General features: G+C 48.2%; 1 long non-coding RNA gene across 1 annotated transcript in view; it reads left to right on the top strand.

The window, feature by feature from the left end:
* Positions 1 to 23,188, top strand: part of LOC138547689 (uncharacterized) — an 83,723-nt gene that overhangs the window by 56,362 nt on the left and 4,173 nt on the right. Inside the window, exons 2-3 of the long non-coding RNA XR_011291526.1 lie at positions 6,133 to 6,337; positions 8,650 to 8,774. This is a non-coding gene — a long non-coding RNA (uncharacterized lncRNA). The remainder of the gene's footprint in view (positions 1 to 6,132; positions 6,338 to 8,649; positions 8,775 to 23,188) is intronic.

Below are 23,188 nucleotides of genomic sequence, written 5' to 3' on the forward strand. Positions count from 1 at the left end.
GCTGGGGAGGGGTTGGGTGGCATGGCACTGTTGTCATGTTGTATTTTGCAAGGGGGTAATTAATTTAGCAGCATAGAAGTGTGTCTTTTGATGACACAGCATTGGTGGTGTTTGTGTAGGTAGGCATGCACACAATGTAACACTTCGAGGTGACCAATCTCAGGCTGGTATGGTTGTGACAGTTGACTGTCCCTTATGTCATCATCATTGATTGTCAGCTGGTATGTGCCAGGGCTGTGTGCACTCCACAGGGGTGTGATTTTAGGTGAAGTAATTAGCCACCAGCTGCGTACGGGCTGCCTCACCCCGTGCCCTTTCCCCTCCCATGCGCAGCGGCCATGCATGTGGTTGGGGATGTGAGGGCACCACCATGTCCACGGGCAGGCGCTGGCGTGTTGCAACATTGTGCAGGACACATGCTGCCACTATGATCCTGCACACTACTGGGGGAGCGTATAACAGCTGCCCGCCAGAATGGTCAAGGGAGCGAAAGCGTGACTTGAGCACTCCGAATGTGTGCTCCACTATGCCCCGGGTTGCAATGTGGGCTGTGTTGTATCTTACCTCGGGTGGCGTGGTGGGGTTCCGAATTGGCGTCATCATGTGGGTGCTCAGAGGGTAGGCACTGTCCCCTGCGGAGGCGGTGATGGGTATAATTAGTGGGGTTGTGACATCACTCAGTATCTGACATGCATGCATGTGCTGTGGCATTTATACTCACCGAGAAGCCATGTATTGCCATGCCGCCCAGCTTCTAGGTCCCGGTTTAGGGTTGACATTCTGTAAATAAAACTGTCGTGGGTGGACCCTGGATAGTTGGCATATACTGAGGTGATGATTCCCTTGGCATCACATACTACCTGGACGTTGATGGAATGCCAGTGCTTGCGGTTTCTATAGATGTGCTCTGATGCCCTGGGGGGACGTAGAGCCACATGGGTGCAATCAATGGCACCTAGGACTTTGGGGAATTGTGCCACCCCGTAGAAATCCTGGACGGCAGCCTGCCTTTCTGCAGGTGTTCTGGGCAGGTATATGTGCCTGCGGACTGATGGGCGTGCAGTCATGATGGCCAAGACCTGGTGTAGGCAGCGTGACTGCGTGGCCTGTAACACCCACCCACTTTAGCACTTGTCCGCTGAAATGATCCAGTGGCCAAGAAGTGCAGTACATTGAGGACCTTCTCCAGGGGGCTGAGTGCTTGGGAGCACAAGGTGGGTGATGTGAGGTCATCCTCCCACTCACTCACCAGGTTGAGTATTATGTGAGGTGGAAACCGGTACCTCCCATACACCTGGTCATCAGGCATCCCAAAAAGGCTGGTTCTGGGTGTGAAAATTCTGGGCCTGGCTATCCTCCTCCTCCTGCAGTATCCCACGAGCACTGCTGCTAGGAACGGTATATTCATCCTGGCGTCTGAGCTTGTTTGTTGTTTGCACGCACTTTTATGCTGCGTGGGTCCACGTACGCCTGCCTCCTGCTGGCGTACGTGTTTCCGGATTAGCGCGTCTTTTTTGGCGCACGTGTTAGCCCCGTTCGAATCCATGAATATGTGTTTTGAATGTGCGTGTGGGCGTTCCACGCATTTGCCTCCTGTACTTCCCCCGTGACGCCCACATTTTCACGTGTTGTTCCCCATTCAGCGGGTCACACCCCCTGTTCCTCCTACTTTTGTTTTGTGAGCCGCTCTATGTGCGATTTCGCTGTGTGCGTAGCGCACGCTGTTTGGCGACGTGTGCGCCAGCGTGCGCCACACAGAATTTTGGTGCACATCCTGGGATTTACATGTGCACGGACTTCCATGAATCGCTGTGTGCGGGTTTCGCTGCGATGTTCGCAATGGCACTGCAATTCGCACGCTTGCGCCGAAAATTTCAGCGCACATTAATTCCATGAATCGGCCTGAAGATTTCTCCCATGCTGACCTCCTCCCTCTTGCACCTTTGTTTTGTTTCACACCTGCATGACATTTTCATGCAGCAATGAAACTAATGGATTCCTATGGAATCCATGTTGGTTTTGCACCTGTCAAACCAGGCATATTCCGCAGAAATCCATTCGTAAATACTGCCTCCAAAGCATATATGCAGGCACCCTTTACTGTTTCATGTAATGGAGGGGAAATAAAATAGTAAAATCGAGTTCACCTGCCTTATACGCTTTCCTTCTTCTGCCCTCCTGCCCTCTGCCTTGCAAATGTTTAAAATGTCACACAGTGAACCCAACAACATGTTGGGGTGTTACCGGCATGCAATTAACATTTGATTTAAAAAGACCCTAACAGTTAACAGTTTCTTAAAAAAAATGAAAGCAAAGTTCAGTGAACACATAACTTACTTGTACTATAAGGCAGTCTAACCATAATGCAATGTCAATTTAACGATTTACTTTAAGGAAACATAACGCGATGAGCCACCATTCACAAGACCTTGTCACGAGCCTCTGCGACAAATTACACAAACCGGCCGGACTATTTCGAATGCAGTTTTTACATAAAAAATGTGTGCTAAAACACATTAAAATACTTTTTAAAAAAACACAAGAGGAAGTATTTTAACAAAGATATGATTGCATCCACTATGAAAACCTGTATCACTGCACTCATGAAAAAGGCAGACTGAATCACATTTGTAAATCCAAAAAATGGAGCAAAACTGATGTAATTCCATTTTCGATACCAAGAAACAAATCCAAAAAGGCGCAATCCAACATATTTACACTAGTAACTCATATTCTCACCGGCCAATACAATTGGGCAATAGGTGTTTGTATTCCACCTTTACTTCACCTATAAAACGTCCCCTAAACTCACTGAGTCTACCTTCACATCAGGCATTTACTTTGTCATACACTTAATTCTCCATTCTTTTACTTGTGCTGCATCCTCACAGGCAATGCATGTGGTGAAGGTTAGCTAGAGGTTAGGGTCTGGGTCTAGGGGTGCTGCATTTGGGGGGAAAACAGCAGATCTCCCCCAGTAATGGACCAAGTAAATGCTATGGGTAGTGAAAGACAGGAGAAGTAAAGTTATGGAGAAGTAAATGTAACTTGGTTAATGTATGGCAAAGGCAATGCAGGGGAAGTAAAGACATACATCCATATTCTTCCGATGATATGCTCCTAATGGTGTCTCAGAAAATTCCTCCAAGTGGCTACTTACTCGTGGGTGGTCCAAATAACACACTGCTTTATGTGATCTGGTCTCAACACGACAGCACTCACAATATCTTGCTGTCTGTACAATTCCCCATATTAAGTGTTTACAATAAAGTTACACTGCTCCTTGTAGTAGGTCCACACTACATTACATAGTGGGCTGGAGCTAGCCGGGGTGTAGCCCTGGAAGTCTGCAAAAACTGCTACAGAGCCAGGGCCTGCTCTGTCTCCCATAAGCAGCCCATGTGATTACCACTGTGTGCGTCCTTAGCATCTAAGTTTGCTTCACCAGATTCTTGGTGTGTGGGTGGCTGAGGGGTACTGAGTGATGGGATTTCCAAACTCTGTGGACGATTTAGGGAAATGCAACATTGTCCTCTGCAGCAGTCAATGCCTCGCAACACATTTATTTATTTATTTTATTTAACATTTGTAAACCCCCACCAAACCCGTAGGTATCTGGGCGCTGGAGAACAGGTAATACACATTACAGGAGTTACCACAGGCAACAATAGATAACATAGGTTTGGCATATATCATATAAAACATATTTACAGGCATAATATATTTACAGATACATTGCTCCGGTAGGTAAATAATCAGTCATATTTACATGTGCACAGGAACTAGCACTGTCCAAATAAAAATATATAATTTGTGGTTTGCATACATTTTACTGCTAGGGTGAATGTTGTGACAAATTAAATGAGCAGAGACAGTCCACTGTGCATTACTTTCTCAGAAGTGTTCCATGCTTGAATCCCTATCACAGACATATTTCAAATAGAAAATTCTGTTGTCATTTTATGTGCTCCTTGCATTTGCACTAATAACTTTGAAATTGTACTTAAGTGTAGTGCTTTATTTTGAACTTGCATTTCAGTGAGTGTGCGAGCGTCTGACTGTCTTCTTTTGGGCCGGGATCACCTATGGAAGGGCTTCTTGGCTGGGGACTAAAGTGTGTTATAGGCATTTTTAATCACGGGAACAATAGGCATGCCACCTCTGTGACCTAAAAGACCAAGAAGAGGAAGCAGAGAGAGGCCGCGAAACAACAAAACATCCAACACACTGCAACTAGGATTGGTGGCCAAAAGGTAACAACATGGCCCCCACGAGATAATGGCAATGCTTTATGGCACAAGCACGGTTTTGCAAACAATATCACAATAAAACTACCTTCATAGAAAGGAAAGTGCGTGGCAAGAGTTGCTTGTAATCCCACAGCAAAACCATAGGCAGTCTTTCACAAGACGTCCATATCTCATGAGAGACCCGGTGGCCGTATAATTTTGGAACCAAGGTATATAAATCGCTCCCAAACATGGGCAGTGCATGGAAACAAGAAACCTTGGAAGAAGTACAGCAGTAGGAGACGAAGAGTAAGGGAACATTTGGACATTTCTGGGGAACAATGTGAAAGGGGAGGATTTATTGGAAGAATGGCCAGACTCTAAGTTAAGTGAGCGTGAACAATACAAAGGGGAATTTGAGGAAAAGAAATAAAGAAAGCTCACATCCTGTAGAAGATAAGGAACCTTGGAATTACTGAAGAAAAGGGTGTCATTTCGAATAGAAATGGCTTACAAAGTATGCAGTAGGAGAGAAGGAAGGCACTCCAAGTGTGTCATGCCTTAACATGAGGGCATTATTGGTTTCAATGACATACACCGTGTGGTGAAATGATAGGAGTGGGAATCAACATCAGGGACAGGGAATTGACCCCATGAAAACAATGTTTAACTTTGAGAGCTGGAGGACAGTATTGACATATTAACCCGTTCGTTGGAGTAATTCCTGAGGGCAGAATGCAGGTGAGGTGGGGTGGGCCTTTAGTTTGGATATGAGGATGGGGAGATTGGGGCTCTTCCCATTACTGGCAGGTTGACTTTGAGCCTCTTTTTGAATACTTCACCAAAGGGGTGGCTTTGACGGCCATGTGGGGGTGTGGGTGGAGGTTTCCAGTGGTGTAGGGTAAGTAGGGCAAAGGAATGAAAGCTGACGGAGGCCTGGCGGGACGGAGGGCAGACAGGTCATGAAGAGTCGAGGAGTGGAGAGTTCAAAAGGGAAACTAATGTGAAGTCCATTCAGCGAGAAAGTAGGGCAAGACCATAGATGGATTTATAGATGAGAAGTAGGAATTTAATGAGTGGGTCTGCCTCTTGAGTCATCCAGAGTGCTGGTAGTAGGCAGAGATGGAGGAGGATCTTGGTAGATTGAAAAGTGTGTGCCTCAAAGCTAATAACTTTCTTGAGGGGAGCAAATGAGTAAAGTGGTTGCCCAGGAAATAGGCTTGTGATATAGCCCAATTTGCTGAAAACTAGAGTAGAAATAAGGGATTTAGTCAAATAGTGTGTGAGGTGTGGGCTGATGTTTCTAATGTTTAGGAGGTGGAATCTGGCTGCTAAGGCAGTAGCCGTGATGAACTGTAAGTGTTCAGATAGCTGTCAAAAAGAGCCCAAAGATTGCAAGCCATGGGTGAGGGTTATGAGAAGGTCAGTAGGTAAAGAGAAGAGGGATGGAAGAAGGGGCTGGCATTGGAGGCAGAGTAGAGCATGCAGCACTGTGTAGCCAAGCAGTGGCGGGTGACAGCTGGGTACTAGGCTATGTGTTCAGTTAAAGCAAAAGAAGGAAATGAGTTTAGCATGGGAGGAGATATGTAGGATGAAGACGAGTAGGCCTATGTCTGATCCTTACAGAATGGCCATGTGGAGGGATGTGGGGGACGATATCCTGGATTCCCATGTGATGAAGAAGTAGCATTCCAAGAGATAGGACAGTCACTCAAGTATGGTGTCCTTCAATCCACGAAGGATTCAAGCCTATGCCAGTCCTAACCCAGAGATAGTGTGAGCAAGTTGGGAAGAGTGCCGTGCCGGAACCCCCTGAATTTGCATTGACTGCTATGACCAGTACCACTTTCAATCACCGAATTCCATGAACTCTTAATTCTCAGATCTCTTTTCTTTATTTCAGACCTACCTGGACCATCATTCACTGCCACACCGAGCAAGCCCAGCACACTGCTGGAGAAAAGCGACAACCCCTGTGCAGACCCTGACAGTTAAGACACCTGTCATAGAAGAGAAGCATTACTCACTGCAGTCTAAATGGAGCGGTGCTGACCCGAAAATCCCACAGAGGAAGCTCCAAGGACTACTCAAAAACCTGCACTCCAAAGGTGGGCGGAACTAAGGGGTTTTGTAGCATTGCATTACCATGACCCAACTCCGGGGAAAAGACAGCATTAGATTGTCCAGTGTCAGCGAAATCACAGAATCAATAGAAGGGGATCTTGGGGGGTGGGGGTTAGAGGAAGAAAAACACAGGTATAAAAGACCTTAAGGAATGAAGCAGAGTGAAGGGTGTTTGGTGAGGCCACAAGGGGCTGAGGCGGACCGAGAGCCCAGGAGGAGGACGGAAGTGGGAGAGTAGTCCTGAAGAACCTGTGGATGAGTTGGACACTAGTGCAGGTGAGTTATTGTGTGTGAGAGTAGTTCCAAATGGAGAGAGTGAAGCTGTGATTGTGAGTAAATGGGAGAGTGAGTGGTAGTAGAGTGTGAGTAAGAGGTAGGTAATGCATAGAGGGAGAATGTAGAAGGTGAAGGAGAGGGAGTGTGTGAGAGAGGGTTGAACTGCAATGAGGAAGAGGTAGTGAAGGGATGAGAGAGGGGAGAGTCAGGAGTTGTAGAGGGAATGATTGCAGGGCGGAGAGTGGTTGGTAGAGGGGAAGTGTTAGATATAGGAGGGAGAGGAGTGTGAGTAGATTGGAGGGACAGAGGAGGACATATTTGGGAGGAAAGAGAGAAGAGAGCGAGCGAGGGTGGAAGAGAGAGCAAGGGGACGATAAGACCGGTGAGAACAGAAGGTGGGAGAGGACAGGAGGCACTAGGGAGAGGTCTGTGAAGGTGGGAGAGTAGGAGGGAAGAGGACGAGAGAGGAAATAGGAGGGAAACAAAAGTAGAAAGTAAGGAGGCAAAAGATGAGGGAGAAGAGTGCAAAGGAGAGAAAAGGAGAGAGGGAATGGAAGAAAATTTGACGAAAAAGGCACCATCCAGAATAACATTAAAACCATCAATTTGGGGGAGACCGGTGTAGGTTATCCCTCGGAAGCTCCGGAGGGAGTAAGATAGATAAAGCATTGGCCTTCAGGTCCTCCACGGTAGAGAGACTACCTTAGACAGTAGGTGTTACCTATTTTCAGTGTCCACATTCACCTTGGGAGGCAGGAAAGCCTGGGCTAGGGTGGCGAGAACCCATGTGATATCGCGGGGCCAGCCTGAACACCCCCTTAGTAGAGTTACCCTATAGTCACAAAATCCTGACAACAAAGATATAAAAAAATGGATAATAAAAACCCAGGCACCACTAACCAGACTTGTGAGTTTCTTAAGATAATACAGGACAGATAATTGACTATGCACTTGAAGACAACACTCTCAAGGATTTTAGAGAGTTTGGGAAAGAGACAGGTCTGCAGAATGAGAGATTGTTGGGGGTCAACACTTCAATTCATAATGAGAGTTATACCTATAGCTGTGTATTAAATGTCTGGGGAAGAAACATGCTTAGAGAGATAAGTTGACTAAGGCAGAGAGGTGAGCAGGGGTGACATGTTCCTTGGCATTTTGTGGTACAAATGGTTCAATTGGAACGCCTGATGGGTTAGCAAAGTAGTTAAATGGTGGAGGTGGGGAAAAGTGGGATACAGAGGAGAGTGGGAAGTTGGGAGGAGGGGAGACCGTGTGAAGGAGGGTGATAATAGGGTGGACAGGGTTTCCCTGAATTTTGACTTTTCTGGCAGAGAAGCTGGAGGACAAGTCATTGGCAGAGAGAGAGAGGAGGCAATTGAGCAGTTCTATGGCCTGGGGGTCATGAATAATTTGTGTGCAAGCGGAAAGAGGAAACAAGATACATTTAATAGTAGGTTTTGTTTATAGTGACAGCTGCAGTCAGGATCTGTCGAGTTCTAGTATACAGGATAGCAGGGGATTGGTTTTAGGGCCAACAGCGTAAGCAGCGGCTGGATGACTACGACAGGCCATGATTGATGACGCATTGGGGGGAGCATAGAAGAGAGAGTAGGATAGTGATCACTGAAGGAGGCTGTTGATGAAGGGGTGAATTTGGGAAAAGTGAATTTAATGGAGTGAGCAAATTGAGGAGAGGGCTTGGCGTTAGATATAGACTTGGAAGCAGTATAGGACCATGGAATTGGGTTCACATTTTTGTTCGGTAACTGATAAGGAAGTACAGAGCAGTGAAGGAGGAAAAGAATTAAGGAAGTGAACGATTTATTGGTCAGGGAGGAGGGGTCAATTGTGCGAGCACGTGAGCCCCATGTGGTAGAAAGTAATTTGCGAGAAAGCAAGTGCCTGGGTATTGGTTAAACTATGTAAGTTGACTAGTAAGGATTCAAAGAGAAAAAAGTCAGGTTGGTGCAGTCGGTCACAGTCACATTGGAGAGCTTGAGTTTGTCTTTTATGATTGCAGGGACACCAGGTTGGAGCATGTCAAGTAAATGGTCAAGAGCCGAGAAGAAGAGGTTGAGGGTGCCCGGTGAGCGGTAGAAGCGGAAGATCGTAAGAGGTGCAAGCAAAGACCTGGACCAAGATATGGTAAAAATGGAAATCAGACATGGAATTTGTGCTGATGCGTGTCCTTACTGATCATGAGAACAACACCAGTGCCTTTTTTTAAGACACGAGGAGATGAGAGAAAGAGGCAAAGTTGGCCTTATGGAACCTTTTTGCTGAACTGTGAAGAATGTAAGGCTCATTAATAAATTATAAGTTACTCAACGTAGTGACTAACGTACTCCTACTCCATAGTCCCCTTTCCTTCATACTGTATGTGCGGCCCTCGCTAGCGACGGAAGATGGAACCTTTTTCACCAGAAAAAATCTCCCACGACTCCGCCTACAGGCGCCAATCCTCAGTCCCTATTGACGTGTCGACAATATTACCATTGCCTAATGACACCAGTTTTCTTAGGGTGGTGGGACGTATGGAGGAAAGGGGACTATGGACTAGGAGAACGTTATTCACTACGGTGAGTAACTTATAATTACTCCTATGTCCTGTCCCCTTTCCTCCATACTGTATGGGCGATTACAACTGAATGTAGATTCAGGGGGGAGGTGAGCCTCCTTAAGAAAACAAGTTCCTTAATACTGCCTGCCCAAATGCCGCATCTGACCTGGAGCCGGCATCCAAACAGTAGTGCTTGCAGAATGCCGAAGGAGGGGCTCATGTGGCCGTCCTGCTGATGACCTGCCACTGAACGTGCCTCTTGAACACGACTGCTGTGGCCTTGGCTCTAATAACTTGGGCATGCATGTTCGTCGGAAGCGATTTGTGCTGCCCCTTATAAGCCTCCATGATGGCCGAAATACACCTTGCTATAGAGGGTTGGAAGCCTAATATCCTGGCCTTGACCTCCCCACCGAAGGTGACAAAGAGAGCCTCTGATTTGCATAAGCTCTTAGACCTGTCCAGATAGAATTTCAGAGAGCGCCTGACATCTAGACAGTGCAAGACCCTTTGAGCATCATCCTTAGGGTCAGCGAAGAAAGTAGTTAACACAATCTCCTCATTTAGGTGAAACAACGAGATTACCTTAGGCAAGAACACGGGATGTATTCTAACGGGCATCTTGTCTCTATGAAAGGTAGTGTAAGGTTCTGAAGCCACTAGTGCTTGGATTTAGCTGACCCTGCATGCAGACGTAAGACCCACCAATAGGGTTGTCTTAATGGCGACTAGCCTGATGTCTGCGGACGCCATTGGCTCAAAAGGTGTGTGCGTCAAGGGGCCCAACATTACGTTGAGGTCCCACATCATGGCGTGTGGCTTCTTGATAGGTGGGTATAGCCTGGTGAGGCCCGCCAGATGTCTTTTAACCACCGGATTGGAGGATGAGACGACCTCCTCCTCCGAGTTCCGGTAGACTCCGATGTCCGCCAGATAGGTGTGGCATGTGTCTATCTGCACCCCGGAGTGTGCAATGTGCACAGAGAGGGATGGCACATTGTTCAACGTGCAACTAAGAGGATCAACATCCTTTGATTCCGCCCACTGACAAAACCTAGTCCATTTGCTTTTGTACTGGTTTCCTAGTAGCATCGCTTCTAGCGCCCTGTATGATGTCTAGGTTAGCCTGCTACAGATGCAGGTGCTTTAGTGTGACCTGCTCAGGAACCATGCTGTGAGGGCTAACTTCCGCAGACCTGCCTCCCTGCTGTGATAGAAGATGAGCTGGGCCCAATGGAAGGTGAATCAGCGGCTGGTCCGAGAGGCTGAGCAGTTGCAAGAAGCATGGTCTCGCAGGCCAACACAGAGCTATCAGAATGATGCTGAGGTGTCGTGACTCCCTTAACTTGCAGCTCACCCTGTGGACCAGGGAGTGGGAGGAAATGTATATGCGCTCATGCCGTCCCACTGTAACTGTAAGGCGTCACCCAGGGAGCCTAGGCTCTGTCCCTGCCAGGACTCAAACCAAGGGCACTTCCTGTTGTGCCAGGTGGCGAACAGATCCACCAGGAGTTGTTCCAATCTGCTGAGGTTCCCCTGAAGGACCTGATAGTTCAATTGCCATTTGTAATTGTCCGCCCCAACCTGCTGAGCCTGTCTGGCTCCAGGTTTGAATCTCCAGGAGGTGGATCGCCGTCAAGTGTATGTTGTTGGCCAGAGTCCATTCCCAAATGCTGACCGCAAGGGTGTACAGAGTAGGAGACCTGGTACCACCATGCTTGTTGATGTAATACATGCTGATGGAGTTGTCCGTTTGAATGCAGATCATCTTGCGGCTAATGAGCAGTAGTAAGGCTTTGAGAGCCAGCCAGATGGCCCTCAGCTCTAGCCAACTGATATGAGCCTACTGTTCCTGAAGAGACCAAACTCACTGGATACTGTGGTTGTCCAGAGTAGCTCCCCAGCTCTCCAAAGAAGAGTCCATGGTGATGGTAACCTGCGGTGCTGGTTGACGGAAGGGTCTGCCTATCCTTAAATTGCAGTCTGTGCTCCACCAGACAAGGTCCTGGTGGAGAAAGGGAGGAATGCTGACAAGTTCCACCTGGGAACCCCGCTCCTGACTCCATGAGGCTGCGAAGTGCAGCTGTAATCTTCTAATTTTGAGCCTTGTGTAAGTCACTGCCAGTAGACATGCCGCCTAGATACCCAGGAGGTGCTGGAACCACCATGCTGAAGTCACCACTCTGCTGAGAAAATTACTTGTGGCCCTCTTGATGGCTGTGATCTTGTCCTCCAAGGGAAAAACTCTCTTGGAGCTTGTGTCTCAGATGAGGACTAGGAACGCCAAACTCTGTGTCGGCTGCGGCTGTGACTTCTTGAGATTGATGGACCGCCTCCGGGGAGCTCGCCTTGACGAGCCAGGTGTCTAGGTACGGTTTGACATGGTGGCCCTTAGCCCGGAGGAGGGCTGCCACTGCATTCATCAGCCTGGTAAAAACCCTGGGGGCTGAATTGAGGCCAACGGGTAGAACCTTGTATTGAAAATGGAAGCCCATGATCCTGAACCGCAGGAAGGACCGATGAGGCTGCCAAATCGGGACGTGTAGGTACGCGTCCTTCAAATCCAGGGAGCGCATTCCGTCTCCCATGCACAGTGTCTCTGCAATAAGTGCTGGCGTAACCATCTTGAACTTTTCAAGAGGGAGGGAAAGGTTCAACACAACTCTCAGGCCAGCCTGGTTCTTCTTGTGTATGGCGAAAACCCTGGAGTAAAAGCCCATGCCCCGCTGGGGGGGGCTGGGATGTCTTCCACTGCCTGGCTCTTTACGAGCAATCGAATTTCTGCCAACAGAGTTGTTGTCACAATCTGTGGGAGTAGAGGGCAGGAGAGAGGAGAGGGAGGAACCGGTAGGCGGTGACCCGTGGACACTACGGTTAGGATCCAGGGGTCTGTGAACCTCATACGCTAATGATGTGAGTGAAGGCCAAGCCTGCCCCCCACCGGAGACATATGGACCTGGAGGGGAATGTCATGCCCTTTTCCCTCTGATGCTGAGGCTGAGGAGGGGGACTGAAAGAATCCCTTATTGTCCGCCTTGTGTTGTTTGCGGCTGTGCTGACTCAGAGAATGGTCCGTCTGCCGGGACCTTCGTTCCTGGAAGACCCCGGAACCCGCCAAATGGCCGCCCCTTGTCAGAATGCTGATGCGTCTGGCTGTACATATTGGGTGTGGACTTCGTAAGGATAGATAAAGACTTTGCGGTTTGTGAACTGTTTGTCTTCTTATCCAGCTCCTCATCGGTGGCTGAATGAAAAAGGTTGCCTCCCTCGAATGGAAGGTCCAATATGCGTACATGGACGTCCGGGTGGAACTTGGTCACCCATAGCCAGGCAGTCCTTCTCATGTCCATGGCAATGCAGATGGCACAGCCTGAGGTGTCTATATATGCAATGGTGGACTCCATGATGTCCTACACCACCATTTTAGCTTCTGACAGCCGCGCCTTGAAACGTGCCTGACTGTGCACCGGAAGTTCTGGAAGGAAGTCGGCTATTTCCCACCAAATACGCTGATTAACAGCTGCAAGCATGGCATCTGCATTAGACTGACGAAGGTGCAGTGAGGCGTTGGAATAAACCTTCTTTCCATAAGCCTCCAAGTTCTTCTCCTCCTTGTCTAGAAGCGCCGAAGACGAGGTAGCCGAGGACAACTGAGGCTTGGAGTAGAGTGAGGCCGCAGCAATCACTGATGAGTGTGGCTGAGGGTGTGCCAACAGCAAAAGTGGATTCCCCTCCAATTGCCTGTACTTGGCATTGAGGTGCCGATTGGTAGGCTGCGCCAATTGCGTTTTAGGCTATCCCTTTTTGGCCAAGGCGACTACGTCCTTTTGCATTGGGATCCCTGCTCTGGCAATGGGGCGTAGAGTGAAGACCTCAGCCAGGACCCCTGTCTCAGGTTGTTCCACCGCGGTTTTTGGAAGCCCCAAGTATTCTGCCAAACCAGCAAGTCGTTCATGGACGACCTTTGAATTGGGAAAATGGGAGAACACACTTCCCCCATTCTCATCCAGGCCCTGGCCTAGAGGATCACGGCCCAAGCACCCCCAGTGAGAGGAGTTTGACCCGCTCACCTCCCTACCAGACGACAAGGTACCATGGGTTCGTGGCCCACATGCACGAGGAGCATGCCTACTACCACGCCCTAGCCCAACCGACGCCTGCGATATGGACCAAATTGACTAAAAACAACAGCCAGAAGTATCCACATCGTTAGAGATGCCATAACGACATAGCCCACAGACAAGAAAACACGTGTCACCATGCACACTGGTCACTCACACACCAACCAAGCAAATGAGAGGGAGAGGATATGGCCCACCAACACACCAACAAGGGGGTGGGTTCCGAGGTTACAATCAACAGGGACAGCAGGGGTATCAGGACTACATGGGGAGACTTCAATGGCAAGCGCGGCAACCACCGACATGTTGGATATGTGGGATGGTAGGACACATGTAGGATGAGACCAGCACAGGCAGCATGGGGGGAGCAGGGACAGCAGGGGCCTATGGGGAAACAACAGGTTTATCTACAGCAGGAGATACAGCAACAGCTACCACCACAACAAACACAAATTCCACAACAACATACACTGCAAACACAACAGCAGCAACAACCACACATGCAAACCCACGCACAAACGCAGCAACAGCCAAACGTACAGCAGCAACAACAGGTCCAAACTGGCCAACAATTGGTACAAATACAAGACAATGCAATAACATCTACTGACACATCTGTAGCCCAGACACAGCTTGGAAGGGTGACAATACCGGGTAACAACCCATACACAGGAAATGGACAGTCACTATACCCACACTAGGACAGCCCACAGATGTCCTTGATGTGTCCCATCCTATCGGTAACACCTAACCCTGCGGAGGAACCACGCATACAGGTGACGATAGGTGACAAAAATGTTTCCTTCTTAGTTGACACAGGGGACACTAGGTCATGCATAAGAGAGGGGAAGTTTCAACTGTCAGGCGAAGCTATGAACACACAAGGATTCTCTGGGGCTCGAGGGTTGGTTCCTTTCACAGATAACCTCTCCTTATCTGTAGGTGATCATGACATGTCACTACTGCTGCTATACTCAAAAAAGTCACCAGTAAACATACTAGGTAGAGACATAATGAGCAGATTGAACATGACTATCTCCTTTACTGACAAAGGCATAATTTGCTCTACACCAGGCATAAGCATGTTCACAGCACAACAAATATTACAGGCCTATTGCGGCAAAACAGTAGCAAGGGCCGAACCAATAGATGGAGAACTATTTCAATATGGGACATACATGGCAATAGCGTGGCTGCCAGGAATTGAAGGGAAGGTTTGGAGGAGGCCAGCAGCTTACCTTTTCAGACCCGAAACAGCAACCAGTGAACAGGAATGGACAAGGATATCACTGAGCATTGAGAGCATTGCGGCAACACAGTACTACATCGCGGTGCATGCCCAAGACAGGGAAGGGAGAGCATGGAGGGCAGTTATAGCTCTAGCAAAGGGGTGCCGACTAACACAAGTATCTGATGAGGAGATCTTCTCAGATGATAATGGTGAGGGGGAGATGGTGTTTCAAATGAGCGTCCACATCTGGGCGACGGTAACATGCAGAGACGTAGCACAGAGGATGGCACTGGCGCTAGAAGCACCAGCCGCTACAGTTGTGCTGTTTCATGAGGAGGATCTGGCGAAAGTACCTGCATCTCTATGGACCACCAGTCCATATGACGTGGGCAGCATCAAAAGCATTGGAGGTGTGAAAATAAAGTTGAAAAAAGGGGCCCTGCGGAGAGTGAAGCAATACCCACTATCAAAAGAGGCAGATGAAGGAATATATGACACAATAACAGCACTGATAGAGAGGTATACTAGTAACATCAGAGTCTCCATGCAACACTGCTGTTTATCCTGTGTGCAAGGCTAAGGGAGCGTCTGGGCATTTCATGCAGGATCTAAGACCCCTCAACCACATTGTAGAGGCAGAATACCCCATAGAGGCTAACCCAGCTACTATACTATGTGGAATACCAACAGAGGCATCACGATTCACAGTGATTGACTTCAAAAATGCATTTTTCTCAATACTGCTGCACCCTGACTCACAAGATTTGACAAGTTTCACATACCGCAACACAAAATGGAAACACACAAGGTTGCCCCAAGGGTATTGTGAGTCCCCATCCATATTTAACATGGTGATACATATGGACTTGGGAAACATTGAGATGGAGAGCACAGTGCTACAATATGCAGATGACATAATCATTTGCAGCACAACAGAGGAGAAATGCAGGAGAGACTCTGAAGATGCTCACTGTGTTAGCAGAAAAAGGGTACAAGGTAGACAAGGAAAAACTACAGTACTGCCAAGAACAGGTGCTCTACATAGGCCAGCTCATTTCACAAAATGGAAGAAACATTGCACCTCAACGGGCACAGGCCATAACAAACACTGCAGCCACAGACAGCGAGAGAACTACAGCAGTTCTTGGGCCTATGCAATTACTGCAGGGCTTGGGTTTTTGATTAAAGCTCATACACAGGACCACTGCTTGAGACACTAAAAGAAGCACAGAGAGGGGAAAAGAAGTTGAGATGGAACACAGAGATGACAGAGGCATTTCAGGAACTAAAACATGCCATATCCACAGCACCAGTACTAGCCACCCCAAATTATGAAGAACAATTTTTCATCTTTCACATTGTAGCTCAGCAGTGATGAGGACAGTACTGGCACAGAAAACTAGTATGAGGCACAAACCAGTAGCATTTTACAGCAGGCACCTGGACCCTGTAATGTTAGGACACTTCCCGTGCGAGCAGAGCCTGGCTGCCGCAGCCTTTGCGGTGGAAAAATTATACTGAATAACAATGGGTTGCCCAACTACACTGTATGTGGAACATGCCCTTTTTGCCATTCTGAACAAAACAAAATCAACACTGACCACTCAAAGGGCATCAGGGTACAAAGTTATCTTGTCCAGGCCTGAGTTAACAATTGTAAGGTGCAGCAACGTGAACCAGGCAAGGTTCATAGCAAAGGTAGTAGAAGATGGCAACTATGCTCATGACTGCACACAAGCTATCGACACATATTCAAGCACAAGAAAAGTTAAGGAAAACGCCCTAGAGAGGAGAGAAATACTGTACATTGATGGGTCCTCAACAATTGATCAAAGTAATGGGGTCCGCAGAACAGGTGCAGCAGTGGTGAGATTAAAAGAGGATTGGACATATGTCCCAGTGAAATGTGTCCAGCTACCACAACATTACTCTACCCAGACAGCAGAGTTAGTGGCACTAATTTTAGCAAAAGAAAGCAAAAGAAAGCAATGACAAAAGAGTAACTATACATTCTGACAGTGCATACGTCACATCAACTGTACATTCTGGGTTAATAAAATGGCAGCGAAGAGGGTTCAGAAGGGCAGACGGCACCCCAGTGCAACATGCCCTACTACATGCTGAACTATTTGAAGTAATTGAAGACCCCAAAGAAGTGGCCTTGGTGAAGTGTCAGGCCCATACAAACGGAGATTATCACATTTCCAAAGGTAATGAAACAGCAGACGCACATGCTAAACATGCTGCGTACTACGCAGAGATTTGGATCCCCCCAGAAAAAGAAAAAGACAAAGGGAGAGTGGGGGCAAGACAGATGCTGATGAAGGATGGGTACACTCATATCCCAGAGAATGAAATAATGGAGATACAGGCAGCAGGACCCATGGCAGAGAAAGAGCTCTGGGTCAAAAGGGGATGCACAATGTCCCCCACAGAAGCATGTATGGTGGCAAAACAATACAGGCAAAATAGTCATGCCCCCTGGCTTTATTGAAAACAGCCCTGGCCCAACTACACCATCCCGCACACACAGGAAAAGAGGTGATTGCAGCACGAATTAAGGAGGGGTGGTTCTGTCATTCACACATTGCAAAATTCATTAGTAATTGTCTCACTTGCCAACAGTTTACGGCCGGTCACACGCTGCAAGTGATCAAAGGTATTAAACCCCGGCCGGAAGGATCTTTCCTACACCTCCACATTGATTACGCTGACATGCTCAACGTATGTCAAGGGTACAGATACATGATTGTGGTAGTATGCCCATTTTCAAGGTGGATCAAAGCTGGTCCATGCTCCCATGCAGACACCTTTAGAGCAGCAAAGTTCCTGGTGAGGGAGGTGTTCCCAAGGTGGGGGGTGTGCGAAGTATTGCGGTCAGACAATGGCCCACACTTCGCCAATTAAATGTTTCAGCACATAACTGCTCTCCTTGGCATCAACCACAAGTTTGCATGTGCGTACCACCCACAGCCAAATGGTGTTTGTGAACGCCTCAACGGCCTCCTAAAACAAGAGATAGCAAAAATTCAGCAATCTACCAAGAAAAGCTGGCTTTACTGTCTCCCCTTAGCCCTATTTGAGTTAAGAAACAGGCCAGGGTCGGATCACCACCTCACACCCCACAAGGTGGTGACCAGACGCCAAATGCACCTCCCACTGCCACTACCCAAATAAAGAACATTGTATAACAAACTGTCATATTGCACAACACTTGTAGACACATACATGTTCTCTTTCTCTTTTTGTCTCGCACATGCAGGTTCCACGTATTACTGTTCATGTATAAAGAAAAGTGAAGTAACTAACGTTGCGTTTTACCCAAAGGTAAATGCTGCCCACAGATGACGACACACCTGAAGCGCTGTCACACCAATTTGTATACGTTACAAAAAGACCAAAATATTTAAAGAGAAAAATACGTGTGTATTACAACACGTTCCTTCTGGCCACAGAACAATCATTCCCACATCTCCACGAGCACTTACCAGCCCTAAGAGATAGGTCACTAAGATACGCGTGGGAACAGCTTTTCGCTTGGGCATTAAACGATTACTTGATAGGGAAAGCTTGAATAAACAAAAATAACAAATTAACGCTTATTTTTATATATTTACAGGCGGGCCTCTATATCATCACACATAATGAGCTGCAGGACCGCAGCAAATGTAAGAGGAAAATGCTGGTGATATTAGCTATTGTATTAAAAATTATAGGTTTATTGTTTATCACTGGTCTCCTTGCTGCCGCTGTCTGGCAGGCACACTATGCTTCTTATGTTATGGCTGCACCTCCTACTAATGAACCCCCTACAACAGCTGCAACAGGTACGGTGTCAGGTGGTACGAACAGAACAAGATTAAACAGGGCGAGGATTAAACGCAGCACATATGTTGATAATAATGGGGTTGACACATATCTTACAGATTCTGCACACGTCTCAAACAACATGAGGTATCAGCACATGTCCAAAATTGTTAAGGGGACAACTAAGGACAACTGCTATGTGTGCTCACTGATCCCATACGCAATGAGCACCTGCAGAACATTTGTGGCTACTGAAGTACCAGCAACATCAGTAGAATGCCTGATATAACTGGCACTGTTCCAAACAAAAGGACGTTTCCAGGGGAGAATGGCAATAATAAAGTGGAAGACACGAGACACATACCCGTATGAAAAAAACTTCATCAAGACACTCCACATGTATAATAACTACTGGCAACTAACAGAAGGGCTCCAGTACGTGACGGATGGCCCAGACAAAGGAGAGATGAAGGAAGTAACGCTGAATTACCTACTATGTGAATGGCACGCAAGTGAAGTTGCTGGAGTAATGCGGTGTTGCGAAAGACCACTGCTGCTAATAGATGGGAAAGTATACACGAAGGAAGGATGGACAGAGAGGGTTGTGGGGAGCGAAATGGTAACACTGACAAAACCAAATATAGCAAGAATAGATGAAGAAAACAAAGTGTTTTAACAGATGGATTAAGACAGTCAGACTGGTGACCTGGTCAGAGAAGGACGAAGACCCGGTATCAATACTTCCACTAACTGCACCGACACTATGTTATCAACACAACGGAGATGTCCATGTCGGAAGGAACAGCAACTGCAAAAGGATAGTGACCATAACTAAGGAGGGTGCCGGGACATCGGTTGTAATGGACCACTATTGGGCCTGCGGAGATAAGGCTTACCACAGCTTGCCGCCATCTTGGAATGGACTATGCACAATGGTACACATAAATGTACCAGCCCTAGTGGTACCACAGAAAGATGTCAATTTGGGGAAATTCGCTAAGATAAACAAAGAGAATAAAAGGAGGAAAAGATATGTGACGAATGGAAGGGGAAAACAAAGTAACGACACAAACATATTGTTAAGGGTGAAAAGACAAGGGGAACCACTGACGGTAAACTACCTGTGGGGAAGATCGGAAAGAGCTCTCAGTGTCATTCCACCAGGACACAGACTGTTTAGCAGAGCTGCAATTTTCTTCTCATCAATAATACATCGAGGTCTGCAGGCATATGCAAATGCAAAATGGCTCCAGATAACAAGATGGGAGCTAATGATGACAATAAACTCCACCGTCAACGGATTCAATGCAATAAAAGAAGAATTGAGGGCAGTACAAATGGTAGCACTACAGAATAGATATGTGCTGGGCCTCCTTAGTGCAGTGGAAGGAGGAGTTTGTGCAAAAATTGGAAAATCATGTTGCACATTCTCCCCTGCTAATGACGCAGACAACGGCACACTTACTGAGGCAGTATCACAACTTGCCAAGATGCACGCCAAGATGGAAGAAGAAGCTAAAGGAGTGAAGAAAGATGGCAGCTGGTTTTCCTACTTGTGGTCGTGGATGCCACCATGGTTGTCAGATGGCCTTAAAATAATAGCTGGGTGTATAGTACTGGGTATGGCTGCCCTTTTAGGATTAAGGTTGTGGAGAGCTTGGACAGCACGGACGACTGATGAAATGATGGAAATGATCGACATGCACGCCTTAATGCCAGCAGAAGACGACAAACACACAGATATAATAATAAAGGAAAGGGAGAGATTACGCAAACAAATATTAGAAAATGGCTTGCACCTGCCGTCTGTGAAGGTAGAAAACCCAAGAAACCCAAAGAGCTATGTTGGAAAGTGGGTCTACTGTAAACCCAGTTGTGGATGTGTGTATATGTACTGGTCATTTGAAGATCATGTGAACCAGTATGGACACTTAGAAGGGATAACAAAGGTATGGAGACAACGCGGAGACAAGAGAGCAGATAATTTTGTGGTCGACAAGTCGACCAGAGGGGGGAATGAAGTGGGAAAATGGGAGAACACACTTCCCCCATTCTCATCCAGACCCTGGCCTAGAGGATCACGGGCCAAGCGTTAGAGATGCCATGACGACATAGCCCACAGACAAGAAAACACGTGCCACCATGCACACTGGTCACTCACACACCAACCTACACGAAGAACATACTCAGTGCTATGACGTAGCGGACTGACACACTCACAGACATGCATCATTGTTATTTTTCACATAGGCTTCCTACAGCACCGCAGAAACGCAACATGCCTGAAGAGCTTGTGTATATGCTTGCAGACGCTTCATGCTACCCTGTCCTCATAGAGACGCCTTCGTATATATTCCCTGCTACTTGTGACTCTCTGTCGCCCTGCGGCACCCATGTTATGGATTATATACCACCTCCCAGGAACTAGGCCCGAGTAGGCTTCAAAGCAAGAGTCCCCAGGCCGGAACCTCTAACACAAAAAACCCTCTTGAGACAAAAAGCAATGTGCTGACCATGCAGAACGAGTCCCAGCGAGAGCCCACCGCCAAGGCCACAATGTTGCAACTCACATGCCAAGCTCTCAGTACTAAGGTTACATCTGCCACCGCCAAGCGCCCCTGGGCCGAAAAACAAATCAAATGCTCATAATTCTGCTCCAGCTAAGGTCTCTACACACGTGACCAAGACAGAAAGTCGCCGGGGACCCATGTCTGGGACGCAGGCTGCAGCAATGAAACGACAAGTTGGACACATACACCGATGGGAAAGGCGTGATCATCAGCCACTAGCAAAGACCTGTCCATTGTCCACCACTAACACATAGTTGCACAATGTTGCCAACACCAGGTACCTTGCGGGCTGGGAGCAAAGATGGTCCCAGGCTTGGGGGCTCACGAGGGAACCAATCAGAGTACGAGGGGCTCCTCACTGACGCCATTTCAGTTAGCCAATCACCAAGGGTTCCCGTGTAACCAATTTATTGTAACAAGTGTTAGGGACAACCCAAGTGTGCCACCTGACCTGTCCTTATCCACTAATATTCCTGCATATGATCATCTATACTAACCCTACCACTCGGGGAGCCAACCCGAAGTGGCGATAGGTTTTGTGGCGGTTTTTCCCAGGTGACGCGAGCAGCGCGTCATACTACAGTAAAATGGGCCTGCGAGCCACACTAAGAACGAGAGCGTCTCCCCGGATGCATACAGGCAGAAAATAATCCCTGCCGTTACTATAATAAACAGCAATAATTACTTTGCTCTTGTGTGTGCCTCATACTCCTTTTGGGACGCGGGAGGAGTTAGGGCCTCCGCAACCCCAGCTCTGCCGGCCCCCGGGAGTTCACCCCAACAACTTTGCTGAAGATGGCGTGTGGGGGTACTCCTCGTCTGTGTCCACCAAAGTGTCCAGCTGGTCTGGCGCCAGAAGAGGAGTGCTGGGTGCTGAAGACTGAGTCGTGGAGACCGGAGCAGAAGGCTGCTCTGGAGGCTGGTGTCGAACCGCCTGAACTGTAGGAGGCAGGGAAGCCGGAATGGAAGGACCCAGCGTTGGTGTGGACCGCTGGGGCTGCACAGCATCTCAGGCGCTGGAGCCATAGGAGGAATGACTATAGTCGCAGGCGGGGGACTGGAGGCAGCATGTCCCGGATCACATCCTGAAGGATAGCGCCCATCTGAGTGGACCTCATCGGTTTGCGGAATTTCTCTTCACAGGCTGGTGGGGTGGCAGGTGGTATTGACGGGGTAGCGGGCGGCTGCTCAGGCCTGTGCGTAATCTGCCTTGCTGGTTGCTGGGTATATCTGCTCTGCGACACTGAAGGATAAGCAGTAGGCCACGTACCTGGCAAAGACCAGTCCCACCTGGACACTCGATCTCCTGCCTGCTCCCCAAATGGGGGTGGTGTCGGACAAGCAGCAATCTTGTCTGGCGCAGCAGCCATTTTGCCCACAACCATAGCACCACAGCATGCCTGAGTTGTGGTGCTTGCCTCGCTGGGACGGTCACCTCCTGGACTCTTGGCGGTGGAGTTTGAGGCCTGGTAGGTGTGGTGCCCTCGGCTGTGTCGCCGGTAGTGCTGCGTACAGGCGCCCCTCAGACATCTGTCTGGCAATAGGGCATGGCCCCTCGGGTAGACACCTGGTAAAAGAAAATTGCGGTATCTCAGCACTGTCTCTGGTAGGATCTAGCGACCCTTTGGCCTGGCGGCGCGTATCTGATGGAGCCTCAGTAGCGGTGCTGGTGTGAGAACCTGAACGGTCCCTCCCGCTCAGGCGTTTCCTGAGAAATGAGTCACCCTTGCGTCACTCTTGTGGGGTGCGATGCAAAAAAGCAGCCCTAACTTGGGTCTTGACTTGTGTTTGATGAAGTTCTTCAAGTCCTCTGGAGGTGACCTCTCAAAGAGCGTCCTCCACCGAGCTAACCTGTTCTTCGGAGCATGTGTAGCCTGGATGCAGCCCCTCAGGAGCCGCAGCCTCCAGTTACATGTGCAAGCAAAACTAGGTGTGGCATGGGCACAACTCTGTGTCCCAGCTGCAATCTGCTCAACAGCCCAAAGATCTTCTCCTCCTAGCGTGAACACAGAACATTTGGATATTAGCCACTTCCCATACTTTACTCTGATCAAAATGGACAGTTTAGGGATTGGTGTTGATTTATCATTCCAGATGTAATTTCTGGTTTTAGGAGTACCATCAGGTAACCCAGTCAGCCTGACATAATTCCTACAGCAGACCCTCAATTCAGGAGGCTTATTTAGAATCAGTACCCATGCATCGACTGGTCTTCCTTCTATAGACTGCTCTGCTTATTTCCCACAATGGACAACTATTCCCTCTGGGTA

The sequence above is a fragment of the Ambystoma mexicanum genome, chromosome 1q (genome assembly GCF_040938575.1).
Source record: "Ambystoma mexicanum isolate Mex_15411 chromosome 1q, UKY_AmexF1_1, whole genome shotgun sequence".
Taxonomy (NCBI): domain Eukaryota; kingdom Metazoa; phylum Chordata; class Amphibia; order Caudata; family Ambystomatidae; genus Ambystoma; species Ambystoma mexicanum.